A 21,122-nucleotide genomic window follows, 5' to 3' on the forward strand; every position below is an offset into this window, starting at 1 on the left:
CCATTTCCTGCTACCACCTCAGATCAATGCCTCACTCTCCCCACCAGGTTATTCCCCTTTGAAGTGGGACTTAAAAAGACCACGGAAATGTCTGCTATTGAATGCTAATAACCACACAAATATTAGATACAATAGAATTGTATCACATATAGAATTGAAAATGCACTCAGAAAAACTGCAGTCTTCCAAGGCAAGATGTTATCAAATGGCCAAACATTTTTGTTTTCCTTTACTCTTATTCTTCCTAATTACTTTAGAATACATGTTTTTAAAAAAACTTACCTTCAGGACCACGAGTCTTTTAGAGCTTCAGATTAACAAGGCTACAGATTCAAAAGTGAAGAACATACGGTTCTCTCTCTATCTAGTAGAAACACGTTAGAGTTGAGGAGGTTTGGCATGGAGAGCCAAAGAATTTGATCTTGACATCTTTCAAATGCCAGAAAATGGAAGATTATGGGGAAATGTTGTACTGTGACCAAAGACTCTGCTGACCCTCTCCCCACCCACAATAGTATGAAATGCCCACAACGGAATTGTAGAAAGACAAACTGGCGATATGATGTAATCTTCAGAAAGGGATGGCGTTGTGTGAGGCAACTTGGGAAAAGTTGTTCTTACTGCAAAGTCTACTCAATCTATTTAAAGTCCTCTCACTGTGTCAGCTTGAGATCGGGATGTTTTTGACTCCCATCAAGGGGGTGATAACTTGTGTCATTGCTGCTTTCATTTACTTGCTGAGAGATGAAGGTTTTGAAATCTTTCCGTGTCCCCATATACTCAAAATCATGCATGTGTGTTTAGGGGTTTCACAGACTCCCAGAAACCCACCCATGGAACTCAAGCTAAGAAATTCCAAATTGTGGCTGACGTGAAGCTGTTTTCAAAATCATTGCAACAAATGTGCTGAAAATCAACAATTAAAATTATTAGAATCATGAGAATTACATTAATGTAACTGCTGGTTATTTCCATTTAGAGTACTAGAATTTTAGAATAGAAAAGTCTTAGAAAACACATTCTAGCTAGAAGTCTTTACACTTATTTTAGCATCAGCTTTTACTCATTAAACAAATTCTCAATGGGAGCCTCTGAAATATAAAGCAGATGAAAGGAGTCAGGATTTAGCTTTTAATTATCTCGCCTCCCCTGGTCCTATCAGTGGTACCATGTTTTTGTTTTTTTCAGATGAAGACACTGAGGCCCAGATCTCTTATGTGATTTGCTTAGAAGAGGACCCAGATTGTCTGGCTCCCAATCTAATGCTTTTCCCACAACAGTTCCTCCTTAAAATAGACAATTCATCAGGGCTTTTATAACTTGACTGGCATTTGCCCATTTCCACAAGTCCCTGTGTGTGCCTCTACTACCTGCTTCCAAAACTGGAGTTCCTGGAACAAAGGCCCGCACCAAAATCCTAGGTTGACCCTTCCTCCCACTGTTCCCAGAGAGTGGCTTGGCCTATTGTTGAAGTGCTGGCACCATTTAGCCCTGCAAATTACATTGAAGAAATGCCTCTAAACATCCTTGGTATGAATGCCTCTGGCAGAGTTTCACTTCATTGTGAGGCTATTGCAACCAGGAGGAACTACCAGTGAGAACAGTTTTTAAACAATTAGCTAACTCTGGAAAACAGTAAAAGAAATGGTTTTCCACCTGGAGTATACAATTGTTTAAGTACAAGCTCTCCTTGCAGAATTTTTAATGAATCCATAGGCCCACAAAAAAAGAGGATCCAGGTGAAGGAGTCCTACTGAATGTGCGTACACAGGGACTACATTGCTGCCCCCCTTGTCTTCCATATCCTTCCTACAGCTAGTCAGCAACTTACAGTTTCCTAAGGAAGTTAGTGGACAAAGTGGGCAACAGTTTCAAGCATGGGATTAAGGGCCATTGACTGTGGAAGCTCCCTGCCTTTTCTTAGTTATGTCGTCAAGTCTCAAGAAAAAAATGTAACACCCACCTTCATCTCCATAAAGAAAACCCCCATTGTTTAACCTAAAAGCAAACCCACAAGCTGTAAACCCAATGACTGTCAACTCTTCCCTCTCTCCCCTCCCCAGTGCTTGCCTGCCAAACCCCAATCTTGGACACCAAGTATATAATAGTCCTTCTAGACCAGGGCAGAGCTGCTGAGCTCGGCCAGAACTCTCTCCACCTCCAGAATGTGACCTTAGGCCAGTCGCAATTAATTAATCCTTATCATTTTGGTTTTAGTCTGCTCCATTTCCTATTCTCCGTTACTCTTAAACGCACTCCCCACTTCCATCGACATCAGTCTACTGATGGCTTCACTTTAATTAGGCCTGTCTTCCTCTCCCCGGGCACCTCCACTGGCTATTTTACTTCAGTCTGCATTTATCCTTTTCCCATCCTTTCTCATCACAGCAAAAAGTTTTTCTGTACCAGGTCAGTTCCTCCCCTATGTCCTAATTCCCATTACCAGTCATTAAAAAGCTGGCTGAATGGAACATCCCCTCTCTCTTCTTGCTCTCCAATTTATTGTATAAGGGTCCATAACCTTCAGGAAATAAACACACCCACGCCTCCTTCCACTTTTATACAAAGCAAAACTCTTTTCCTCCCACCCCAGTCTAATTTGTTCTCATGCCTTCTTCTTATGGCCGATATTCCTGAGAGTTCTGTTTACACTCAGTGTCTTCTCTGGTAATTTCCAACTCACTGTTCTGCCCCCATCTCTTAGATGGCACCAGGAAAGGAAACCAGATGGCTTCTAGAATTAGCAGCTCCAATGGATGGTCCTTAATCCTTATCATTCTTGATCTCTCAAGTAAGCTCTCTGATAGTATTCTTTCCTCCTTTATTCTCTATCACGGGACTTTGCCTGGATCTCATGCTACCTGTTTATCTCGTTGTTCTTCCTCTGCCTCTTGAATAAATTCTATTTCTTCTATTTTTAAGCTCTGCTGTTCTAAAGGATCCTGAAGGATTCTATCCTTTCTCCGCTGCTCTTCTCATTCTAACCACTCTATTTGCAACCTTATGGTTTTCACTACCATCTATTTTATTTCCAAATTATAAGCCCTTGCCTCTTCCCTGAGACTCCAAATGCAGACATCCCTGTGCACTACCTTCCTCAGGAAGGCCCCGCAAGCTTTTCCTAATAAGGCTGATGGCATGAGCATCTCTGTAAGTAGTTAGATAACAAACACATTCATATTCCTCCTAAATGTTTCTCAGGGTATTTGCTACCATTGCCGTTATTTCATTCAGCACCTCACCTTTTCCCTGGGCTACTGTAAATGCCTCACTGCCTCTATGCTTCCCTCTCTTGACCCATTTATTAAACTACCGAAAGCAATTCTTTAAAGTGCAAATTTGATGGTCTCCTGCCTAAACACCTTCACTAGCTCCCTCTCCCCTGTAGGCTGAGATGCAGTTCCCTTGATTTGCACACATCATTCTCCTTGTCCTGCCCTGAAAACCTCCACTGCCCTGCCCTGCCCTGAGCTCTGGGACCCATGAATTCTGTTAGTTCTCTATTCCTGAAAGACATACTCTGTTTCGCATATTTTTTCACATTTGCCCCTAATTGTGGACTTTCTGCTTTGCCCTCCCTATTTACCAGGACAAGAAACCTTCCCCAGGTCAAACATCACCTTGACCTGGAAGGTCTTCCACAACCACACCCTTTCATCAGGGCAGCGAATGCTTCCTGACTGTCTGCTGTTTAGTTTACACGTGATTTCATTGTTTCACTCCTTTTACGCCCTGTAATTGCGACTTGACCACTGTGTCCCTTTTAATAATGTGTGGGCTCTCTGAGGAGAGTAGCAAGGTATTTCTAATTTTGGGAATCTCCAATATGGAGCTCAGAACAGTATTAACACAGTCATGATATAGCACTTCTTTATGTGTATATTTCCACAGGCTCAACCTGCTTTGCCTAATCTATATCATTATCAGTATCACTTCCATTTTACAGACAGAAAACAGGTGCTCTTAGAAGAACAACTGATGCTCTTTAACAGCTCATACAAAGTCACACAACAAATCAGGTGCAGAACAAGGACCCTTCAGTCCATAATACCATACCCACCTATTCTGTAAACCTGGATTTAGAGTTTCATGTCCGCTTAATCATTTACTAGTGAGAATCTAGCACAGGCAGGGGATCATCAATGTCAGAAATAGTAATAAGGAGCTTAAGCAAATTAAACGCTTACGTAAAATGATTATAGTATTTATGTTCTAATAAACCCTAACGAAACATTGAATTTAATTGCAGAAGATTATACTCTAGTGGCTCTAATTATTACAGAAATAAGTACGCGTCAAGGGCAGGCAATAAGTCGGAATATAGTTTTGCCAGGTACCTGTTGGCCTAAGTAGGATGGGCTTTGATTCTCTGTTCAGGGTACATCTTACAGCTTCTTTATTTTTGATGCTTCATGATGTTGAGCAATTTCATGCTCTCCCTTCCAAAAGGTAACTCCTCTTGCCTAGTGGCATTAATGCACATATCAATCAGGTATTTAACACTGATCTTCTGTGCTGTTGTTTGTTGCACTTCTTCTTGAGTAAAGAAAAATAAGTTCAAGTTGCTACAAATCTTCCCCAATGTATGTTGCAAACAGTGGTTTTGGATGTTACATCTATTCTGTCTGTTACTATTTTTTATTTTTTTTTTACAATCAGCCTCATTCCTCACTGTGCCCCTGATCCTGACACAGGGAAAGAGATTCCTACAGACAGAAAAACAAAAAATTTTTTTTTGAAAATCAGTAAAAACAATCTTGTCTCAGTATTTCTCCCAACAGCCTTAATGATGTTCTGTAAGCAGATCTGGGCTGTTACAAACATTGCAAACATTTTATTTTTTATTTTTAAAGTGACCAAGCTGTATATAGTTATATTAGCTATATAATACAGGCAACAAAACAAGAACACCATGAACAAAAATAATGACTAACAGGAAGTGTCTTTTAGATAAGCAGAATTTCAAGTTAAATGCTTCATATTCATATTTGGCAGCTTTATTTTTTTAATTCTCCAGCCTGTATCTGCTTCAGTGTTCACATCTGTCCTTAATCATAATTCCTATGAAATGCTTCAGGTCATCGCCACCTTCTCAGAACAACACTGACAATCTGTTTCATCCTGATTCGAATCTTACGCTCTCAGTGACCTTGAAAACCAAGACGAGCAGGAGTGTCTGTCAAGTGCTCTGAACACAGATGTCATTAGACCCTGAGGATCTAAAAGCTTTCCAGCAGGCTGCCTTCGCCACCTCTCACACTTCCCTAATCCACCCTGTAGTCCAGCGCCCGAGTGATCTTTCTAAAAGGAAAATCCAACCATGCCACGGCACTGCCTTACTTAAAAACCTGTGAGTGGTTCTCTGTAGAGTTTCTCAGCCATTTTTAGGTCCAACCCACCTGAGAAACATGACTCATTCTCAGCACGAGAAGTCTGTTGCAAAGATTCGGGGAGTGCAGTATTTAGTGTGTGTATCTATGTGCAGGGACTGGGTAGAATCTGCACCTTCAGGGTAGGCAGAAGCATACACAGATTCCCAGTAATTCTGATATCCCCTCTCCTACCTCCATCCCACCAAGCCCATGAGAACTACTATCTTGACACACAAGGCACTTTCTGGCCCAGCTACAATTGCTTTCCCACCTTCTTTCTGTGCCAGAGTGACCACATACAGTTGTGCAAGTTGCGCACTGCACACCCATGCGGCTATACAGTGGGTAGCCCTTCTCGTCTGTGCCCGAGCCACCCTCCAAATTACCTACCCAACAAATACTCTGAACACCTTAGAATCCCCTGAGAGTGTCGTGCTTTTCTACATGCAGGAAAATGTTCCACATTCACCCAGTAAATTAAAATTAATTCCCTCCCTTTGACCACTCAACAAATACTTAGCTCTTAAATGCCAAGCAAGGTTATTCCTTGCTAAATTTCATACCCAGAGGCCCCAGCACAGTACCAAGTATGCAATGGGCACTCAATAAATGTTTGTTAAATGAATGGGTGAACAAAGTTAACACCTAGGAATGCTGCACTCGGGCATCACTGGCTTTATGCAATATTTTTGCACTCTCTGACCTTTAGATTACCTTCTTCAAACATTGGGATTTTCCTGCAAAGTACTTTTGATACTTTATTGACTTATTTACTAGCCCATCTTTCTCTAACTCTGTGTGACCTCTCTAAAGAGTCTCATTCTTTGTTATACCTGGCAACAATTACAATATGGGATAAGTAGAAGACATTACTTACTTTTGGAAAGAAAGAGGGAAAGATAAAATGATTTGTCTTTAGAAGACAGACTGAAACCATACAGAACATAAAAGGTAATCCACATCAACTATCGTTTACAGTAGGGGTCCCCACCCCCGTGGGCCACTGGTCCATGGCCCATTAGGAACTGGGCTGCACAGCGGGAGCTGAGCAGCGGGCTCGTGGGAGAGGCTTCACTCGCATTACCACCTGAGCTCCACCTCCTGTCTGCACCCGACTCCCCTTGCCCCAATCTGTGGAAAAACTGTCTTTCATGAAACCGGTCCCTGGTGCCACAAAGGCTGGGGACCTCTGGTTTAGAGAATTCCCTGAAAAAAAGATAGATTTTAGTCAAAGAATGAAGCAGTCACAGGAATCATATAAAAAAGAGGGAGAGTCTATTGAGTATCAATTTACAAACTGGACAGGAAGGAGAAAAAGGAGAAGGAGGAAGGGAAGAGAGAAGAAGAAAATATCCTGAATGAATCCAGAATTAATTAATTATATTATTCTCTTCACGATCTTCTTCACAAATCCTCATTATACCTGGAATGCATTTAAAAAAAAATATTGTTCACTGTAGTGACAAATGACTTAAAATTTTCACTCACACCCTCACTTTCTCTCTCAATGCCAGCAGGTTCGGGGTCAGTCAGCACAACTCTAGCTGTGGTTAAGCCCTTCCCCACTTCACTCACCGCAATGGCTCATATTTCCACCCTCTCTGCTAACCACTCCCCACCTGAGCCATCCTTGCAGGCGACAACCATCTCTGATACTGGCTGGCTAGGAGAGACGACATACCTAAATTTAGATCAGTTCTGCCTCCTGGGATATCATATGCTTCCTGATACCTCTTTGTCAACCCTGTTAACTGTGTTTTTACAAGCCATCATAACCTGAGTGAAAATATTGTTTTTAGAATTCAGGCATCTGCTCTCCAGAGAAAGAGTGTTCAATTAATTTATAGGACAACAGGCTCTGTCACCATGTAATAGTATACTGAAACAGCATATGTTCAAAATTGGGCAACTGGGAATTCAGCTGTCTGCCTGAGGTGCCCTGACACATGGAGGAGCAAGATGGCGGGTGTCCAGTCACTGGCTGGCCCTGTTGAAAGCCTGAACCCTGCATTTTCCAGGTGAGTGATCAGGTTACCTGTTAATACGGCAACTGAGGCTCCGTTCACCACAGCTGATGTGTGAAGGCTTGTTCATCAAAGGTCGGGGATTCATCTCATCCTCTAGCTTTTGGAAATTATAAATGACTAAATACTACCTAAATCAACAAGATTATGGAATTATTGCTTTATTGTTTACAAAGCATGTTTCATATTTACTGTCTCACTTTTATTTTCCTAATAGTCCTTTATTGATGATGTCGTTTTCTTAGATAAAGCTTCAGGGAGATGGCTTAACAGTAACCATTTGCTTTGCCTTTACCAGACTGCCTAAATAAGGTTACTGCCAACTAGTCACACAATTCTGACACATTACGTAATCTTTCTCTGTCTCAGTTCCTCATCTGGAAATGCTTATAATAATTCCTTCTTCCTAGAGTTGGTTGGACAAAGATATCCATATCTGTAAGCATATAGCAAAAGTTCCTGGAGCATGATACTCAATAGTATAGCCTGCCATTGTTATTATTATTATTAAAGCAATAATCTTGTGATGTTAATGATAGGCTTCTTACAGATTTTATTTCATTTAATTCTTGGTGCAACTTTAAGAGGATTGATTATCTACATTTACAGAGGAAAAAATGGTAGCTTAAAAAATTAAGTAAATTGCCCAAGATCACCTACCTTGGAAGTAACAAAGTTTAGATTTGAGCCTGATTCTCTCTGACTTCGAAGACAATGCTCATCACCACTTCACGACACACGCTAAAAGAGCTTTGCCTGGGATCATGGTTGTCTGAGTTCCTATCTAGATCCTTTTCACGGACAACACTTTCTTTAGGGATACATGTTCACATTTCATGATGTCTCCATCACTAATTATATTGTCCAGTTCTGCACATACCCCCAGACATACATCAAAGATGTTTAATACATGTTTGGAGGAATCTGTTTGAATTTGAACCTGATTTAATCACCCATAGAAAAAAATATTGAAAATTAGGATCATCCACAGTGCTTTGCCCTGGGCCCCACACTCCAAAAGGAAACCATATAGGAGAAGGTCCCTGACAGTCAGCGAAGTCCTTCCTCTTGGTGTCATTTCCTTCTGTTGGCACACCTGCTCAGTGCTTCAGCAGGCTAGTATTACTATTCCCATTGCACAAATGGAGAAACAGAGGCTTACAGAGTGTAAGTAGGTGGCTCACAAAAACACAGCAAGAATGCAAATGCAGTCTTCTGACTCCAATTCTGTGACTTGCCTTTAGTAATAGATCATACATTAGGGGAAATGTAATGCTCAAACTCTTGTTGGAAGAGTGCTGTAAACGGTTATACCCAGTCCTCCAAAAGGAACAGGGCTTTGAGGCAGAAATCTTCTGGCTATTGAGGCTGGTCAGAAAAAAAACTTCTGGCCTGCTTTTGTTGTTTCCTTCCAAGGAAGTTCACTTCCCAGCCTCACTGTAGACAAAGGACTCTGGAAGCAAACATGAGAAGAGTAGCTAGCAGATGAATATAATGACTGACTGGCAAAAAGTTCCATTTGCATCTGCTTAGAAATCTGTGGAGGTGCACTTAATGCCAACTGCCTGTCAGCTCCCATTTACTTGTTATGTAAGGTCTCCATTTTCCCAGCTCTGCACCAAATAAAATTAAGAAGCCTTAGCCACAATCTAATTACCCATCCATGGCACCGTTTCAGACAGGGAAGGCAAAGTTATGATAAATATTTCATAGAACACTCAGCACAGTGAAAGCAACGGGGGGGAAGACGCTGGAAAGAAGAGCAGCCTGGAGGGAGGATTTGCAGCTGGTATATACTCAGTCGAAACCAGAATCCATGCAGCCCCGAAATGCAACAACTACTCAGGAAGGAAAGCCTGTATCCAAGCAGCAATGAAAACCCATTCCTCCCACGAATCAAATGTTCGCGTCTGACTCGATCTAAACTCCCATTTTCTCCTTTACACACTGATACCAAAACCCAACAGGCTGGAATCAGGACTCAAAGAGTACTCCTAAGTTCTTCTGTGACGATGATACACACCAAAGATTTCCAATCTGCTATTTTCTTGGGTGCCCAAAATCAACAACAATGTCTGTAATCCAGACACTGGAAAAACTTACCTTTAGTATATTGGTAGGTACATTAAAATTGAAAACAAAGCATTACTAAAGTATGTTCAGATCTTTTATACTGACAGAATATTTGAAATCATAAGTCTCCTTCCTCTTAAAGACCCAATCAAATAAAAGGCAAGGAACAAAAATATTACAAATCTGCAGGACAAAGGGAAGTTGAGAGGATATAACAGTAAACAAGAAGAGTCAACACATTTTTAGAATACAAGAAACAGATGTGTCATAACCAACTAAGAGTGGAAAGAACTACAACAAAAGCCTGAAATGATAACTGCCAAAAAGAAGCAAGTCAAATCATGCCTTGACATTATAGGAGATTGAGGTTTTAGAATCACCAGGTCCTTCCATGAGGTGAGGAGAGAAATGCAGCTGAAAAAAAGGGAAAATTGGTTGAAAGTCAGTATAAGGGTCAGTTAGCTCCCCCAATGTGGTGCACCTACTCCACACTTCCTGCGCCTGTGACTATCCCATAGAGAAAATGACTACATATCACAGAAGGAAACGGAAGGTGTATTTCTGCAGACGTTGAATCAGAGACTAGGGGATGACAGACACAGAATGGATAGATATATGATAAAGCAAATATAGCAAAGTCTCCATTATAGAACCCAAATGGTAGTTCTACGGGTATTGACTTCTGTGTATGTTTGAAAATGTTCATACCGCAACGGCGGAGGAAAAGTTCATCCTGAGGTCATCTGTCCTCACCATCTGCACTGCTACCTCCCTAGTCCAAGGTTCCTTCATCTCACCTGGGTGACCACAATGACCTCCCCCAACTGTTCTTCCTGCTTCCTTGACCCTCAATACACTCTCAACAGAGAAACGAGAGGGATCTTGTTAAAACAGAAGTCAAGTCGTGCTGCAACTCCACTCGGCACCCTGCATGGCTCCCCACAGCCAGTGGCCTCCAAGTTCCTGGGCAGCCTGGACACCTGTTACCTCTTGACTTCACGTCTTACCACAGGGCCCCTCATATGTTCCCTGACAGCCGCACTGGCCTCCTTGCTATTTCTCACACACTCCAGGGTCACTCCAGGCACACTCTTGGCTTGATATCCCTTCGGCCTAGAAGACATTTTTTTTCTCCCAGATAACTGCAGAGCTAACACCTTACCTCTGTCATGCTCTTGCTGATCTCTCACCTTGTAGATGAGGCTTACCCTAACCGCTTCGACACTGCCGTCTCTGCTCCCGGCACTCCCAATCTGCCTCACCCGGCCCTACTTCTCCTTCTCCACCCCCCAGGACATTTGCCACTTTCTAGCAAGCTTTATAATGTACATATCATGTTTCTTGTCTGTACCATATCATCCCACCTAACTAGGGTTGCCAGATTTATCATGTAAAAATACAGGATACCCAGCTGAATTTGAATTTCAGATAAACATTGGAGAACTTTCGCAGAATAAATATGTCCCCTACACTCATACTGAAAAGCATTTGCTGTTTATCTGAAATGCAGGTGTAACTGAGCACCCTGTATTTTATCTGGCAACGCTACATGCACACAAACATGTATACAACACGAATATAAAGTCCTCAAGGGAGTCAAGGATCTACCATTTTGTCTTCTGATACATCTTCACTCCTAGAGCATTGCTTTTTCATGATACATGTTCAATAAAGATGTCGGATGAATGAATGCCCATTTTCTCAGGATGACCTCTACGAAAACAACAGAGTAATCAGCAGAAGATGTGACCCAGGAAATAGGGGATCCAACAGAAGAACACGTTAAAGAAGAATCGGGTGACACAGGAAGGCCAACCTGGGAGAAAGGGAGATGTGGAAGGACTGGCGACGAAACCGACAGACGAACTGGTCTGTCTTTCTGTGCCATCACGGCGGTGGGTTTTACAGTCCTCCAAGGGGGTCCGGTAAAGGCTTGTTAGTCATCCAACAACAACAAACTGAGACGTTATCGCCTTCAAGGAAAATAGAAATTGTTACAAAAGGAGCCGTAATTGTGACACAGTACAATATTGACACGATCATTGTAAAGTGAACACCGAGCCCTGATTCGACCAATATTGTGGTATCACCAATGACGCTGCACAAATAGGAGGAAGAGAAGTACTCGTGTTTGGTGGGGGAAGCACGGCATTGTTAAATCATCACCTTCCCACTCCAGCTACCTTGGGGCTTACGAGTATACCACAGAAAATGTCTAAAATTAAAAAAATAAGATACAGCAACATTGGGTGTTTTGGAAACTTGAAGATGAATAAAAGAAGAAACAGCTACAAGAGATGAAACTAGCTGCTTCTGGGGAGAACTCAGGAGACAGAGGAATGGAAAGGGAAGGAAAGGGATGGGGCAAGTTTGCTCTTTTTGGCCACACATCTTACAGCAACATTTTATTGACTATATACATGTATTTCTTTACAAAAATTAAAATTAAACTACTCAATTCTTCTACTTAGGAAAACAAAACTGGGAAAAAAGAATTGCTAAAACATCAACATAGAACATGGATATAGTTCATCATCCAGAAAATAATTTTATTGCTATAAAAACCATATTCTTGCTTTGTAAGCTAGCTGGCAAATTCTCATATACTTCACTGTATCAGGATCCAAATTTATCTGAAACCACTACAAAATGAATGATGATCTTTTTTTTTCCCTTGACATATTTCAGGAGTAGTATATAATGAAAGAGTATTCAGCACTTAGGTACCTCTAGGCTACCTAAGTCTCAAATGGGTTTTCTAACATTTTAATAGTACCTAATGGTTTACAAGATTCTTTCTAAGACCATTTCATTTTATCCTCTAATGCTACTTTTTTAAGGTACTTCCATATTACACATATTTGGATTTTCCCAACACTAAGCAAAACCACCACAATATCTTCAGATAACAGTGTGACATTAACTTAGGAACACACAGCTTTGCTTTTCGCATTGTTTCCCTTTAGTTTATCTTCCTTTTTTATATAAGACGTTCCTGACTGTTGAACAATTGTCTCAGCATTTCTCTCCTAGAAACTTTCTTTCCAAGGTCATGATTCCTTGTTCTCATTTCTCCCAACATGCTAATAAAATGCCATACACTCTTCAAAGTTCAATCGCTATGTTCCCTGTGATCCTTCTTGGCTCCAAAAACTTTCTCTGAGGCACCAAAGTCTTCCTTTTCCTCTAATTCAGTTTCTCATACTGTGTAAATGGTTCAAAAGCATAGAGAAAAAATATAAATCAACCTTACCTATCAATACATATGTAAAAATATCACTTTGTACACGGGTTAAAAAATATCTTTTGTCTTTATCTCCCACACAGCTGTTCTCCACCACTCATTGTCAATAGGCTGTCCTGTTCTGAATTTAAAAGTTCTTCTTTACTGAATATCCTATTTCAATCATTCATTTTTCCAATATGAGTAGGTAAAGTTTAGAGCTTCCAAATTGTTCAGCCAGCTTTCTCAAAGATGAAGTCCAAAAGAATTAAACAATTCATAACTGACGGCGTCTATCCATTCTAACTTCAGGGACTGGTCACATGCTCACATATAAATGAGCCTATTGTTCCATGGGGCCACCCCAAGGTCCCTGGAGGAAGACACAAACTCTATTGATAAAAGCCACACACAACTAAGGCCTTAGGAAGTTATCACCAGCAACCGCCTGCTCAAATGCACCCTGCTTTCAGACACGACCTCACAAAGCTCCCCTGGTTTTCTTTGCCCTTAAATTCACTTTCACCTCCAAGAATTCTGGTATCTCTATTCTTGCCAAAGTTTACACTCAAATTTTCACCAGCCCATCTTCTATTTTTATATTTCCATAATTTTCTCTCTGTCCTCTCGTTTCTATATTTTTTCATGATTTTCTAGTTTTTCATGTGTGTGGGGATGTGTATACAGGTGTTTTATATATATACAGTTAGAGAAATAACGAATATAAATTTATCCCCTTTGATATAAATATGTACACAACCATTCTCATCACTGTGTCTTTTCTTCCTTCAACTACTGGAGGGATGTTGTCTGACTAAGTAGGGCCTGGCTAGAACACGGAGATAAATTTCTATTTATCTAGATACTGATTTGTCAATGACTGAGCCCACAGAACAAATCCTCAGCCAGGTAGGACCTTTGGCCATTTCCTTTTCTTTCTTCAATAGCCCATTGCACATGATAAGTTTCTGTTTGTACAAACATCTTCACATATTTTGGGAACTTAAATGCATAGCAGTAACTGCAAGCCAATAAGAAACCATAGCTTTTCTAGTAAAACACCATCTTGTGTCCCTTTTATGCTGAGTTAAATAAAGATGTTGAAGGAGCAGCAATACCCACTCCTCCCTGACAAGTCTAACCTATATTTCCTAATGCTTTGTCTCCAATTCAGCTAAAGCTCCAGCACTGTCCTTGTTTATGTAAGAGCCTCATATACAGACTCCATGCTAACTGGCTACCAGAAATGTCACCGTTTTGATAGCATGAAACCACATCCTTATCCATACTATCCAGGGAGGCAAAGCTGGCAATGGTGTCATTCCTTCCTGATTTAGTCCTAAATGTCATCTTTTGTTCGTTCTAATATCTTTTAAGGCCAAAACTCTTTTCTGTCACTTTGTGAGTCATGCCCTGTAGCATCTAACCAGCTTATGTAGTGAGATCAAAACAAAATTTTGCAATTAATGTTAAAGTCATATTAGTGGCCTCTAAATTCAAAGATCCTTCCTCTTTCCTTCTGTACGTAATGTGATTAATATACAGTATTTAATGGAAATGGATATTCCATATTCTGCCCATTAGCTTCTAAAAGTGCTTATTAAAAGCATGACTGTCTAAGGTCTTCAAGACCTCAGCACGGAGGCTTGCAAGTTGAGATGCATTCTCCATCACCCATACTGGCCTGGCAGCAGTCACTGAAGGGTGACATCAGCACCTACAACCCTCGCCTCTCCCCTCTTCACTTAGTATCTCCACTTAGAGAATTCTCCCTCCCTCTACACCTCTTCTAGCTCTTAACCTACCACCCTTTCTTCTCTGTTTCTCCTACATCCTAAGAGGCCTTCAGGAAGGGGATTAAACCTTGCCTGATCTTTCTTCTCTTTTCATTTTGAGCCTGTTTGGTCTTTGACGGCAGCTAATTCTGCTAGAATGCCTTCCCTTAGGAGTCTTCTTGCTATCTATGTTTTCAATGTTATTTTTACTCAACTCCCCTGATGTACATTTTTATAGGCTGTTTTATTTCCAATTTTCTTTCACGCTCTGAAGCAGAAATAGGTCTTCTGCGCATGTACGTTAGTTTAAATTTCTTTTTATTCTGACATAATTTTGATCATCTCCCACATGCCACTGTCAAGCTTGTTCTGGGACAGGCTTGCAAAGGATGCTATGAAAACATATGGGAGACTTCTTCAGCTGAATCTTTGAGGGGCAAAGATTCTAGTGAATGTTTCTGGGAGGAAATTGTTGAAATCTCAGAAGAAAATGTATTTTGTTGGATAAAGAGGGCATCACAGAATGAAGGAAAATCATGTGTGAAGGAACAGAAATGTAAGTAGCATGGTCAGTACGTAACACCAGGTAGTTCACTATTCTCCCAGGTAAAATGTACGAGAGATGAGGAGGGACTGTTAGGAGATGCATCTAGTGAGGTAAACAGTGACCAAGTGTAAGATGCCCTTGGATGGCTAATGCCTATGGAATAGGGAGGGTCACTGATAGGTTTTAAGCAAAGGAATGGCAGGACAAGATCTCTACTACACAAAGATTCTTCCACAGGTACACAGAGTAGTCAAGACCTGGAACTAGAAGATTAGGTGAGAAGCATTTCCAGCATTTAAGGAGAGAGATGAAAATGACTGAGATGAAGACAAACACCCTGAGGTGATCTTCCTGCTGCACTCTCACTTCCATATAACTTTATAGGTTATCTGTTCCATCCTCTGACCTTTAGTTTGCTTTTAAGAGACAACATAAAACTATAAGCACGTGTTTCAACTCATTATCTTGAAACCTGTTCTACTCCAGAGGAGAATACCACATAGTTATGGGATCCCGGGGTTTAAAGGGGCTTGTTCTTAGGGATGAGCTAGAAGAAATCTCGGTCAAGGATAAAGGAAGGTTTGAGAAATGCCTCAGCATATAAGGCTTTGGATAGGAGACTAAACAAAATAGATAAACAGGAAACCAGCTCCCATTTAAGAATTTGCCAAGCCCCACAGGCTTTCACTTCCGGTATCTCTCAAATCAGTTCCATACCTTCTTAGTACCAGGAACCACTATCAGATCATTTTTTCCATGTGTTCTGCCTTTCTGTTCAGGGCCACCGTACACACTGCTACACAACCAAACTTACCCTTTACTGAAAAGTCTTTGTTACATCCATTCTAGGATTTTTAAAATATGACTGAAACTCAACTCTAGCTTTCTCCCCCATATATTATATACCTGTTTTATACACGCATCAGCTAGACTGTATTGCTCACTGTTTCCCAAATGCTGTCATTTTATTTGAACAGGAGATGGTCTCTTGGTGACATAGAGAAAGCCATCCCGAGTCTGTATCCTTCATGAATAGTTTCAAGGCTTCCATGCTTTCTAGCTCCCAATTAGATGTCAGTTATTCCTCCACTGAATCACTCCCTTGGAATTTTTTTAAAAGTCTTTATGAGAATTACTTTTTTGCTTTCTCTCTCATAAAATGAAGAACAAGGAAATACAAATGCTTATTTTGAGCATGGAATCTTACCCAACATTTTATCCTCCACAGTGCCAACCCTAGGTTGCTTGTATTCTTTATTCTTCCTTTTGAAAGATATTTACTAAGCACCTACTATACAGCAGATAATATGTTAGCCACTGGGGCTATCAGAGAGAATAAATCCAACACTTCCCTCCCTCGAGGAGCTTAGAGCCTCTTAAGGAAGCAGACATTGAACAAATAAATGCAAACGCAATGGGCACCATAAAAGACAATTCTGGGGGTTAAGGGATCAAAAAAAAAAAAAACATGGTTTGAAAGTCAATTTAGGCTAACTGGCTCGGCAGCCATTCTCACCCTCTTTTCCTGTCTACCTTCCAGCCTGGTAAGTCTAAATACTCATGTCTTCAGCTTTCCTTGAAGCAGGGCGGGGGCGGGGGGGGGGGCGGGGCGGGGCGTAGGAATCTACTGGCCAACACACAGTAAGGGGATCTCCGAAAGGAAGCTATGACATGCACCATTCCCTCCCCGCTCGTCCTGTTTCAGACTCAGACACGACGTCTCCAGCCCACAGCAGCCACCTTACTACCACGCGGGCAGATGTGTGAACATGGAAGCCAACGCTCCAAAGGCAACAGGTGAGGGGAGGGGAAAAGCCTGCATCCTTCACGGGATCCCTGCGTTGATGAGCCAACAGCAGTAGTAACCAATCTCTGAACTTCCCTGCAGGAAGTTCAGGCCACTGTCAGTGCAGTTTTCTGTTACATGTACTAAAACACAATCCAAATGGATCCAGAGGGACACTAGCAGAGTTGGGAAGTCCAAGAAGGATGCCTGGAAGATGAACCTTTTGTGCATGTGTCCATCTGTCACAGGAAGTTGGGGCGGCAGGAGGCAGAGGACATTTCAGCCACAGGAATCAGACTGGTCACGGATGTGGAGCATTGGCTGCTCACTGAAGCGCTACAGAAGTGTACGTGTGATGGCGGTAGTTGGTGTCATCACAACACCTTGAAGACCGAGGCAGGAGCCCTCTAGAGCCATTTAAGGATCTTAGTCTCTAAATTCAAAGCAAAGCCTCTTAAGGACTCTGATGAGGAAAACAACATGTTTACATTTTTAAAAGTTCATTCTATATGCACAGGGGTGACTGGATAGAAAGGAAAAAAGAATAGATCCAGCAGGCCAGCCTGGAGGCTACTGCCGTGGGCCAGGTGTAAAGACAGTTGCCCGAGCCAGGTGGAGTATCTCACAGAATATTTTTATAGTGTCCCAATCACCTCTTATCGTTCATATCATCCCATCCCCTCACCCCCATCCCATCCCCCCATCCCATCCCCCCATCCCCCATCCCATCCCCCCATCCCAGGATTGATGTCACCTTCTTCCAAGAACACACCACGGATTCACAGGCGGGAATCGTCTCTTCCCCTCTGACATGATATGAGGTAGGGAGAGTGGGGAGGGGATATATATCCCCATTTTGACCATGGGAAAAAGTGAGACATAGAAGACAAACTGGCTTACCAAACATTTTATCGCGTTAGAGAAACTTCCAGAACAGGCTCCAAGATTCATGCTTGTATATAATGTCATGTTAGAAAAACACTTTGTCATAATTGAGTCACAATCAACCATCACTCTAAAGTGCCTCTTATTTTATAACTCAGCATAAAACTAAGCTATAAACATAGGCAAAGCATGTTTTAGAGGTAAACATATTGCTTTTCTGCTAATTGGCTTCAGAGTGTATAAGACAACATAATTTTTTTTAATCTAGGGACCAACCTACTACTCCCGGAAGCTGGATTTTTTTCTAGTTCAACAAACTGACTAGCATTTGATTCTCTAAAAGCATCTCTGTCATCTGTCAATTCAAAAAAAAAAAATAAGACCTAATAGCACCCTATACTCTTGTCAGCTAGCACAATAGTAATCAATTAATTATGTATACTTTTATTAAACTTCTTTCTCCAATACAACTCTGATTTACCTTGAAAAAATCCTGGGTTAACCAGCATTATCTTTCTAGGGGCTAGCACAACCCTTGGAACGCAGCAATTATTAAAAGTATCTATTAAGTAATAACCAGTCATTATTGAGTAATTACTAATTAGTAGACACTGAGTTAAGGACTTTAAATGCAGTATCTCATTTAATTTTCACTTTAATCTTATGAAGTAGATATAATGACTATCTCCAGATTATAGTTGAATACAATGAAACTTATAGATGTTAACTTAATCACAAAATTTAGTGACAAACTCAGACCACTTATTACTATATAATGTTACTGCTCTTGAATATATGAAAGAGTGAATAAATGAATGGACTGACTGAATTTGCTTACAATTCACTAGGCATCACATTATCTTTGTCTCCAATCAGTACCAACCCTAAACAAATTAAAAATGATAAAAACTACTTGTTTATATGTCATTACCACAGCATTCTTTTACATTTGTGGTTCTCAACCCAGGAGACATTTGGCAATTTCTGGAGACATCTTTGGTTCTCACAAATGGGAGGGGGAGCTGCACTGGAATCTAGTGGGTAGAGGCCACAGATGCTAATAAACCTACAATTCACAGAACTGTCCCCCACAGCAAGGAATTAACTGGTGCAATATGTCAATAGTGCTGAACTTGAGCAACACTGTTCTATACAATATGACTGCTCACACAAAGTCAAATTATACTGAAACTATTCCTGTAAAAAACATTTTAATCATTTTCCCCATCTTAGCTGTAACTCTTGTTTTTCCCGTCACTTGGGTTCTCTCAGTGTTGTTCTTACTCCCATGAGATTAGTTAACACATAAGACTCACAGAATATTTTACTATAGGAATATTAACAGTGATAATAGAGGAACTGTGGTGGCTCCGCAGGGCAGCAGTGCATCGCTGAAATGCAGACGGGAGGAGGAAGTGTACACTGCTTCATGCCGCAGACACCCTGATACCTTTAAGACTGACAAGCCATGTAACCAGCAAGAAGCCCGTGAACATTCCACTTGGGTCAGCCAGCTCTTCACTATTACACACTTGAAAAGATAAAGGAAACAAATAAATTCCCACAGCCACATCTTAATGTTATTTAATATCTGCTTCAAAATGGCTAACGAGGTAACATGCTGTTTTCCAACCTTGAATACCTGTCAAGGAAACATGTAGCAAAATTGCAGTTCTTGAATCTAGGCACTAGGTGGCAGCAGTACACAAGCGCGTGGGTTCATCCTGGAATAAAAATTCAGCGCTACATTGTTAAAATTCTATTGGAACAAAAGCAGTAAATACGTTTTTTCTCTAACATTTCTCACCCATTCTCTTGTATTTCTTTTACTGGGTTTAAAATCAATAAGCTGCTTTTGTTTTCTAAAGTAATCCACATTTCACTCTAGAATATTTGTGAGAGCAACATTTAGTGTGCACGTGCGCATGTGTATATATATATATACACACGAAGTAATTATATACATGTAATTATGTATATTATATGTACATAAATTGCATATATTGCATGTAATTGTATAACCGATTACATGGAAGATATAATAATGATGTTGAACATGATATAATAATAAATAATAGTGACTATCAAAAAAATTATCTCATTTAATACTTTGACAGCCTTATGTGCAAGGTATTAGCTTCGTCCCTTTGCAATTCAATTGTCAAGGTTTAGAGAGATTGAACAACTTGGCCAGGTTCACACTGTGTAATGAGCCACAGAGTAGGATTTATGTTACACATTTCAGAGACCCCGAAGTCTGTGAGCCTTTTGAGACCAAGGCTTTTGTCTTAATTTCTGTCCTCCATTATTAAACACAGATAAGTGCTCAACCAGTAAGTGTGGTGTATCAGTTGTAAGAACAGCTTGTTCCCATTTCATAGTGTTAAGGAAAAATAATTCACGTGGGGAAATGAAGGCAATTACTAGAGTGCACGTTAAAATGCAGATTGCCAGATCTTATCCCAGACTAATTTAATCAGAATTTCTTAAAGGGGGGGGGGTAGTTTTCTTAAAAGTTCTCTGGGTAATTCTATTAGCTAGCTATTACTGAGAATCTGTACAGTAGTGACTATAAGTTTTTAATAGTTTTAGAAAACTTTTCTCACTTCTTTTGATAAATCCTCAAAGACAGACTGAAAATATGAAATAGTTACCAAGAAAGTTACGGATATGATGTTTGGCGCTGAAGGCAATACAAGTTTGCAGTTCACCAACACTAATATTGTCCCATGCATCTATGTTCTATTCCTTTGGTGATCAATTTTGTGACTTCAATGACAGAGGTGGATATTTATTTCTATCTATTTAAATAAACAGCATTTCCATACAAGGCCAACATTCATAGGGATTGGTGGTAGAATCATTTCTGTCCTACATTACTGATTATCTTCTAGAACCTCAGCATAATGTCCAAGATATATCTTGAGATGCAGTTTATTATTAATATTAACTCTAAATTACTATTATTGAACACAGATCTTTGCACATAATGAACAAATGATGACCTTTTACTCTATGAGAATTTGGATAAATGGACAACACACAGTATTAAGTGAGGAGACTGGAAGCTGATATTATTGGTTGATCTCCAAAAATCCACTTCAAAGCGTTTTTAGTAATCTTTACCAGTATTTCTTTCTAGCCAAATGTTTACAAAATGATAAAGATTGATGGTGACATCTCAGATAAGGTTCCCCTTTCCACAAGTTTTAAAAAAACTCAACTGTTGTAAACACAGATTTGTTTTTCAATAACGAAGGTCTGGCAAGTCTTAAAATTGTTTAATATAACTATGAGCTATAATCAGGAACACTTGAAGCTATTCTGAGGTGGCTGTAACAAACACGGCTTGCTTGCCTTCGGAAAGATACAGTAATATGAAAGTAGGTTTTGTGTTGGTTCTTTGTTTTTCCTTCTTTGGTTTTTAAGCAAAGCTC

At 40.5% G+C, this 21,122-nt stretch overlaps 1 protein-coding gene across 4 annotated transcripts in view; it reads right to left on the bottom strand.

Moving 5' to 3' along the window:
* GAS2 (growth arrest specific 2) overlaps positions 1-21,122 on the bottom strand; it is a 117,173-nt gene that overhangs the window by 1,473 nt on the left and 94,578 nt on the right. The window lies entirely within an intron of this gene.

This window comes from Pteronotus mesoamericanus, unplaced genomic scaffold, assembly GCF_021234165.1.
Source record: "Pteronotus mesoamericanus isolate MK-2021 breed Mesoamerican mustached bat unplaced genomic scaffold, CSHL_Meso_final contig_90, whole genome shotgun sequence".
Classification (NCBI taxonomy): domain Eukaryota; kingdom Metazoa; phylum Chordata; class Mammalia; order Chiroptera; family Mormoopidae; genus Pteronotus; species Pteronotus mesoamericanus.